The sequence below is a fragment of the Pelmatolapia mariae genome, linkage group LG15 (genome assembly GCF_036321145.2).
Source record: "Pelmatolapia mariae isolate MD_Pm_ZW linkage group LG15, Pm_UMD_F_2, whole genome shotgun sequence".
In the NCBI taxonomy this organism is placed as follows: Eukaryota; Metazoa; Chordata; class Actinopteri; order Cichliformes; family Cichlidae; genus Pelmatolapia; species Pelmatolapia mariae.
The window spans coordinates 7,382,396-7,389,959 of record NC_086240.1 but is presented as its reverse complement, the minus strand read 5'-3'; the positions used below and the strand labels follow the sequence as shown (position 1 = coordinate 7,389,959).

General features: G+C 38.1%; 1 pseudogene; it reads left to right on the top strand.

Moving 5' to 3' along the window:
• The first annotated feature begins 330 nt into the window (after positions 1 to 330).
• LOC134643555 (G-protein coupled receptor family C group 6 member A-like) lies at positions 331 to 1,350 on the top strand (annotated as a pseudogene).
• The last annotated feature ends 6,214 nt before the right edge of the window (positions 1,351 to 7,564 follow it).

The window sequence follows — 7,564 nt, the reverse complement described above, 5'->3', positions numbered from 1 at the left end:
CCCGACTACAGGAAGACTTCCGTTTCGGGCCAACCTCGTTGCTGCTATCAGTTTGAATCCTGTGCTGAGAATCAATATTCCAACACCACTGGTGTGTATTACAAAAAAACTAAACTCCATTTGTGTTAATTAACTGCGAGATGACATAAAAACAAGTGTTTTGAAATTCGGGTATCGTATACTCTATTGCATTGACAGTTCAAGGAGCCTAAATCCAACTTAAATATTCTAATGATCTTGTGTCTTCTGTTTCCAGATTCTGAAAAGTGACATCCTTGCAAAGAAAGCTATTACTCCAAAAACACCAGTTCAGTGTGTTTACCCAGAAAAATGGATTTCCTGAGATGGGGTGATGTATATCTTATTGTGCTGCTGTCTTTTACTTCTTTAGGAGCAGTGCTTACCATTGTTGTTGGGATCATCTTCCTTGCACACTGGAATACCCCTGTTGTGCGCTCATCTGTAGGCCCCCTCTGCATCATTCTCCTCCTCTCCCTTATGATTACATTTACTAGTGTTATATTATTTGGTGGTCAACCCAATAGCTATCAGTATCAAGCACGGCAGGTGGTGTTTGGCTTGAGTTTTACCTTGTGTGTCTCCTGCATCATGGTCAAGTCCTTTAAGATCGTCTAGCCTTTGAGTTTGACCCGGTCATTCAAAGTGTGCTGAAGAAGCTCTACAAGCCTTACCTCATTATTGCAGTCTGCATGGCAGGTCAAGTGGTTATTGTTACCACGTGGCTTATACACAGTCCTCCATCCACTGACTCAGAGATCACACAGGACAACATGGAACTGATATTTTGTAATGAGAAATTAATTCCTGCATTTGGAGCCATGTTAGCCTATATTGGCCTTTTGGCTCTCATCTGCTTTGGTGTTGCTTTTAAGGGACGAAAGTTGCCTGACAGTTACAATGATGCAAAGTTCATCACTTTTGCAATGCTTATTTACTTCATCTCCTGGATCATCTTTGGCCCAGTCTATGTCAATGTCACAGGCACAGTTCACAAAGTGCTACATTATTCTGTGTAAGAAGGAAGCAAACATAGAGAAAGCGTTCCGCCGGGAAATTAGGAATTATTCCATGGATCACAAAGGCAGTGAGGATGAGCTGTCATCTAAAGGAATTGAAAACCCTACTTTATCTTTATCTATGGAGTCGCTGCGAAATTCCCCATTTTCACGTTCAATCACTGATTGGAGTTCCGTCAGGCAGCCTAGTGTTTCCTCAAACTCTCTCTCCCCAGTGTTGAACCCACAGCAAAACATACTTCAGGACAACCTAAACTCCACTAAGAAGACCTTACAGAGATACAAAAGCTTGCCATCATCACTAATAAAATGATTGACAATAGTGGAATATATCTATCTATCTATCTATATATAGAGAGAGATAGATAGATATAGATAGATATTTAAAGTATATATTTAAAGTAAAAATAAAGTAAAAACATTTAAATGTTGTAAGCATCTTTCTGTTTCCTTCTGTTTTTGTTGGATATCTAAAGGTGAGGAGACTATATCTAAGGAATACACATATACACTCAGCAACCGCATCATTAGTTACAACTTGACAGTACTGAGTTGGACACCCTTTTGGACAATCATAGAAATGACTGAGTGGGAAAATGCTAGTAGATTTGCAGTTTCTCAGTCCAGCCTTTCTGGCACTAACAACCATGTCACATTCAAAGTCATTTAAATCAACTTTCTTCCCCACTGTAATGCTTGATTTGAACTTCAACAAATGTCTTGACCATATCTACATGCCATAAAGCACAGCGTTAGTGCAAAATCATTGGTTGATTGGATATCTGCATTGACAAACAGCTGAGCAAGTGTAACTTTTTTTATAAGACAGTATCTACAGGGTGGGCCATTTATATGGCTACACCGTAATAAAATGGGAATGGTTGGTGATATTAAAGTCCTGTTTGTGGCACATTAGTATATGTGAGGGGGCAAACTCCTCAAGATGGGTGGTGACCATGGTGGCCATTTAGAAGTCGGCCATCTTGGATACAACTTTTGTTTTTTCAATAGGAAGAGGGCCATGTGACACATCAAACTTATTGGTAATGTCACAAGAAAAACAATGGTGTGCTTGGTTTCAACGTAACTTTATTCTTTCATGAGTTATTTACAAGTTTCTGACCACTTATAAAATGTGTTCAATGTGCTGCCCATTGTGTTGGATTGTCAATGCAACCCTCTTCTCCCACTCTTCACACACTGATAGCAACACCGCAGGAGAAATGCCAGCACAGGCATCCAGTAGCCGTAGTTTCAGGTGCTGCACATCTCGTATCTTCACACCATAGACAATTGCCTTCAGATGACCCCAAAGATAAAAGTCTAAGGGGGTCAGATCGGGAGACCTTGGGGGCCATTCAACTGGCCCACGACGACCAATCCACTTTCCAGGAAACTGTTCATCTAGGAATGCTCGGACCTGGCACCCATAATGTGGTGGTGCACCATCTTGCTGGAAAAACTCAGGGAACGTGCCAGCTTCAGTGCATAAAGAGGGAAACACATCATCATGTAGCAATTTCAAATATCCAGTGGCCTTGAGGTTTCCATTGATGAAGAATGGACCCACTATCGTTGTACCCCATATACCATACCAAACCATCGCTTTTGTTGTTCCAACAGTCTTGGAGGGATCCATCCAATGTGGGTTAGTGTCAGACCAATAGCGGTGGTTTTGTTTGTTAACTTCACCATTCACATAAAAGTTTGCCTCATCACTGAACAAAATCTTCTGCGTGAACTGAGGGTCCTGTTCCAATTTTTGTTTTGCCCATTCTGCAAATTCTGTGCGCTGATCTGGGTCATCCTCGTTGAGATGCTGCAGTAGCTGGAGTTTGTAAGGGTGCCATTTGTGAGTAGCTAATATCCGCTGTTCAACTAATGCCACTCTCCAGTGACATGCGGCGAGTGCTACGCTGTGGGCTCTTGCTGAATGAAGCTAGGACAGCCACTGATGTTTCTTCATTAGGACAGTTTTCTTGCGTCCACATTTTGGCAAATCCAACACTGAACCAGTTTCACGAAACTTAGCAAGCAGTTTGCTAACTGTAGCATGGGAGATGGGTGGTCTCGTAGGGTGTCTTGCATTGAAATCTGCTCTTTGACATGTCAATGGCTGTGAACAAAGAGAAACTTGTAAATAACTCATGAAAGAATAAAGTTACGTTGAAACCAAGCACACCATTGTTTTTCTTGTGACATTACCAATAAGTTTGATGTGTCACATGGCCCTCTTCCTACTGAAAAAACAAAAGTTGTATCCAAGATGGCCGACTTCTAAATGGCCACCATGGTCACCACCCATCTTGACGAGTTTGCCCCCTCACATATACTAATGTGCCACGAACAGGACTTTAATATCACCAACCATTCCCATTTTATTACGGTGTATCCATATAAATGGCCCACCCTGTATAATTGTCTGTTACTTATGTTCAATGTTCAAAAGAAGCCTCTGGAAACCAATAATAACTCCGTTCTAGATGAACCAATTATACAATACAAATTCCTTGTTTCATAATTCAAGAGGGAATTATCTGTTTGTATTAGATGTCCATGTGCACACGTGTGTGTTTTTGTTGAAATTCACTAAAGGTCAGAGAGAAAATGGTATCTTTTTAATTGTAATATATAATTGTGTTAAAAGTCCAAACATTAAAAACTGTGAAACACCCAAAACTAATACTTTAGGAGCATGTTGCTAATACCTGTTTGAACTAGTGATGGGATTTCCGGCTCTTTTTAGAGAACTGGCTCTTTCGGCTCAGCTCACTAAAAAGAGCGGGCTCTTTCGGCTCCCAACCGGCTCTTCAGGTTGTTTTGTTGCTTTAATTAATTTATTATTAACGACAATATAAAATTATGCACAAAAGGAATTACTAATGTAAAAAAAACATGGTTTTATTTATATATGTTTATATATAAATATATACAGTGGCCCCTAGAGACAAAGGATGTACAAACTCCAAAAAGCACGTATAAATTCCAAAGCACGTACAAACTCCAAAGCATGTACAAACTCTAAAACACATTTCTAGCGTTAACTGAACTTCCCTAACAGAGCTACCTAGATCACTTAAATTACACAATTGAAAGCATATGTGTATTGTTTGTGTATTTATACACAAGCACTCATATATATTCAAATAATTAAAAAAATGTTCATTTACCTGTTACTACCACACACCAAATCCGGTCGTTGGTACTTCCTGGCTTGTGTAGCCACTAGGTAACAAAAGCTCAACACTGCCCCTAGCATCCTGTTGTGTTTTGTACGTGCTTCGGAGTTTTTACGTGTTTTGGAGTTTGTACGTGCTTCGGGGTTTGTACGTGCTATGGAGTTTTTACGTGTTTTGGAGTTTTTACGTGTTTTGGAGTTTGTATGTGTTTTGGAGTTTTTACGTGTTTTGGAGTTTTTACATGCTTCGGGGTTTGTACAGCTTCGGAGTTTGTACGTGTTTTGGAGTTCGTACGTGCTTTGTCTGTAGGGGCCACCGTAAATATACTTTTATTTATTCACTCCACATAAAATGTAATAAATAAATCATATAATACAAAAACCAGCTATTTACATTTCAACTTTTAACTGTTTAAATTTTCAGCTTTTTCCTTTTAAACAAATTTAAAGTGAAACAACACAAAACACTGCAAACCACAACACAATTATATATAAATTAAAATATGAAAACAAAAAGAAGATGCACATTCTCTGTCATATGGGCCTGCATGAATAAACTTTCTGAATCCTTTATCATCCGCAACTGAAAATAGTTGTGGATGATTACTATACCTTTCTAGTGTGACGTTGTTGTCCCTGGCTCTCTTTCTCTCTGGCTCTGTTCCTGTGCTACTGCGAGTGTAACTACCGCCCCTCCCCCCTCTTCCCAGCGCAAAGCACAAGGCTCGCGTGCAGAGTGAAGCGGAAAAAAAGTGCGAGAGAGAGGGTGAGAGAAAGAAAAAAAAAAAAACCCCACGGATCCCAATAAGGAGTCGGCTCGCGTCGTTCACTTCAAAGATCTGGCTCTAAGAGCCGTTTCGTTCGCGACCGACACATCACTAGTTTGAACCCCTTATTGCCCTCAGAAGTGCCTGATGAGCATAGACACAACATGCTGCTGGAAACATAAAAACATACAATAAACATAAAATAAAATAAGAACACAATACTAGAATATATTATTAAAACATGAGTAGTTAATAAATGGCTTTTAGTATCATGAATTTTATACCACAAAATATGTTTTAAGAAAATAAATAATGGGATATGTAGCTAGAACAACATCTTCACTACATACACTGGAAAAATCAGACTGCCGCTCATCACCTGGACAAGAACCAAAGTGGTAAGGAAGCTGCCTTTATATTAAAGACTCAACACAGGCATTAGGCATCCTAATTCCCAAGCATGCTACTGAAAAGCACATAAATGCCTGTAAATGTGTTTTTTCTGGCTAAACAGTTATAGGTTTCCATTTTATTTCATTATCTGAAAATGAGGCAAATAAACAATATTTCTGATATAATTTATTGTAAGGTGTATCCACATTTGATAACACATTGACCTTCTTTTTCAGTGTTTCTTTCAATACTTTAAAATGTACTTTAAATTTAAAAATTAAACAAAGAGTAACTCAAGCAGAGTAGGAAATTTAGAAAAACTAAAATACTAAAAGATATCAGCCCCTTGGCTGGCAGCTAGTGATATGCCAGCAGACTAGTGATGAAGAAGGCTAAAATAAGCTTACAATCTCCAGCATTCAATCAATATCAATGTGTGAACACATAGTATAAGAAAAATCTAAAGCTGAGAAAACCTAAACAAGTAAGGCCAATGCTACACTGGTGCAATGGGGATGCCAAAAGCCGACAGTCTTGCCAATAAGTTTAAAAACTAATCCAAGAAATTAAAGAAACAACCTGCTGCAACTATGTCAGTATCTTGCAAAAATGTGCTGCACTGCTTGTAATGACTAATTTGCTTTTATTGTGACACATCAACCAGTCCACAGGACAAGTTTTACTTGTAAGTCACTTGTGCAGTTTTAATTACAGTTCTTATTCTAGTGCATGCAAAGCTCTATTTCAGCCTTATTGGCCTGGAAGAAAACTTCCTTATACTTTAAATGACTAAAATATGAAACTCTGCTGCACCCCTGCCACACTTTTAATGGTCTGATTAAGTGCAGTTGCAGCAGATGGCTGTCTCATGCTTGTGGTCATGTCACTCCTTCAAACTCTGCAGAGAAGACAGGAAGATCCACCCTCTGCAGACTTTCAACTCGCATGAATGCATTTGGGCCTTTCACTTGTGTGAATGGAATTGGGAGGGACAGTAGTTTTGAAAAGGTTTGAACTAATGAAACACGACAGTAATGTGGGAAAACAATAACACAGAGAAGGTGATAATACTGGGACGTCACTATATAGACTCTTTGTTTGTATGAATGGTTTAGATTTTTAACATTAGTTTGTGAACAGTATTGCTGATGGATATAAACAGCATGGCTACTTAGTTTGTGTAAGACGTAGCACAACTCCAACATTACGACAAGCAAACAGATTTAAATTGACAGTCTGTTATAATTCTGTTTTATTTTTAATACAGGGGTATCTGCTGGGTGTACATCAGGTGTTTTGATTGTCAGCGTTGTGCAAACATGTGTTGCGCTGTTTTCATATTGATGTGGTGATATGAAATACCTAATGGGAAAGTAAACCAAGTTGAAAATAAGTACAGCAATGCCTTTTAGAGATGATGAATAAACACATTCATAGATCTGAATATTAAGCTTTTATTAAGCTTTTTATGTTAAACTAAGCTTTACTTTAGAATTATCTACTCCTGAATCTGGTCTCTACATAGTTCAATGCATCATCTCTTAGTTGAAAGAAACCCATAAAGACTTTGCATCTGGTTGCATTAGTTTTTTCCAAGTTTCCTCATTTTCCTTCTTTACTTGTATAATTGGCACCGAGATATTTGTTTATATGAAAATAATTGTGATTTTGTTCTAGAGTCATGATATTGTCATAATTATCCAGATGTTCTAAGAAATGTGTAGTGAAACTAGTGTTCAGTTCACTGAATAGATCTATGGATGCGACTGTTTAACTTCCTCTTTACTGTGTGTCAGTTGCGTAATGTGGTTTCTTGTCTCATTAAAAAGAATACTTTGATTTCACAATTTTGAAAAGCAAATTATGACTTTTATCATTTCAAACAATATTATGATTTTCCATAATTCCCTGTGGCCACCTTGCCTCATTTTTTTTCTTTAAACCAAAGTTATTCTCATACGCTGTTGTACAATTCCACTCAAAGTCTTTCCCACTGAACGTCATATACAATGTGAACCTTTACTTAAATGCTTTCGGTTTTATGTATGGTGAGATTGTGTATAGGCTACTTAATAAAGAAAAAAAGTCTTGGATTATGTAGTATAAGTTTTACCATCAGAATCTTTATTTCCTAAATGTACATACAGTATCAAACATGTGCATTCAATGACTTTGTGATATTGCCCCAA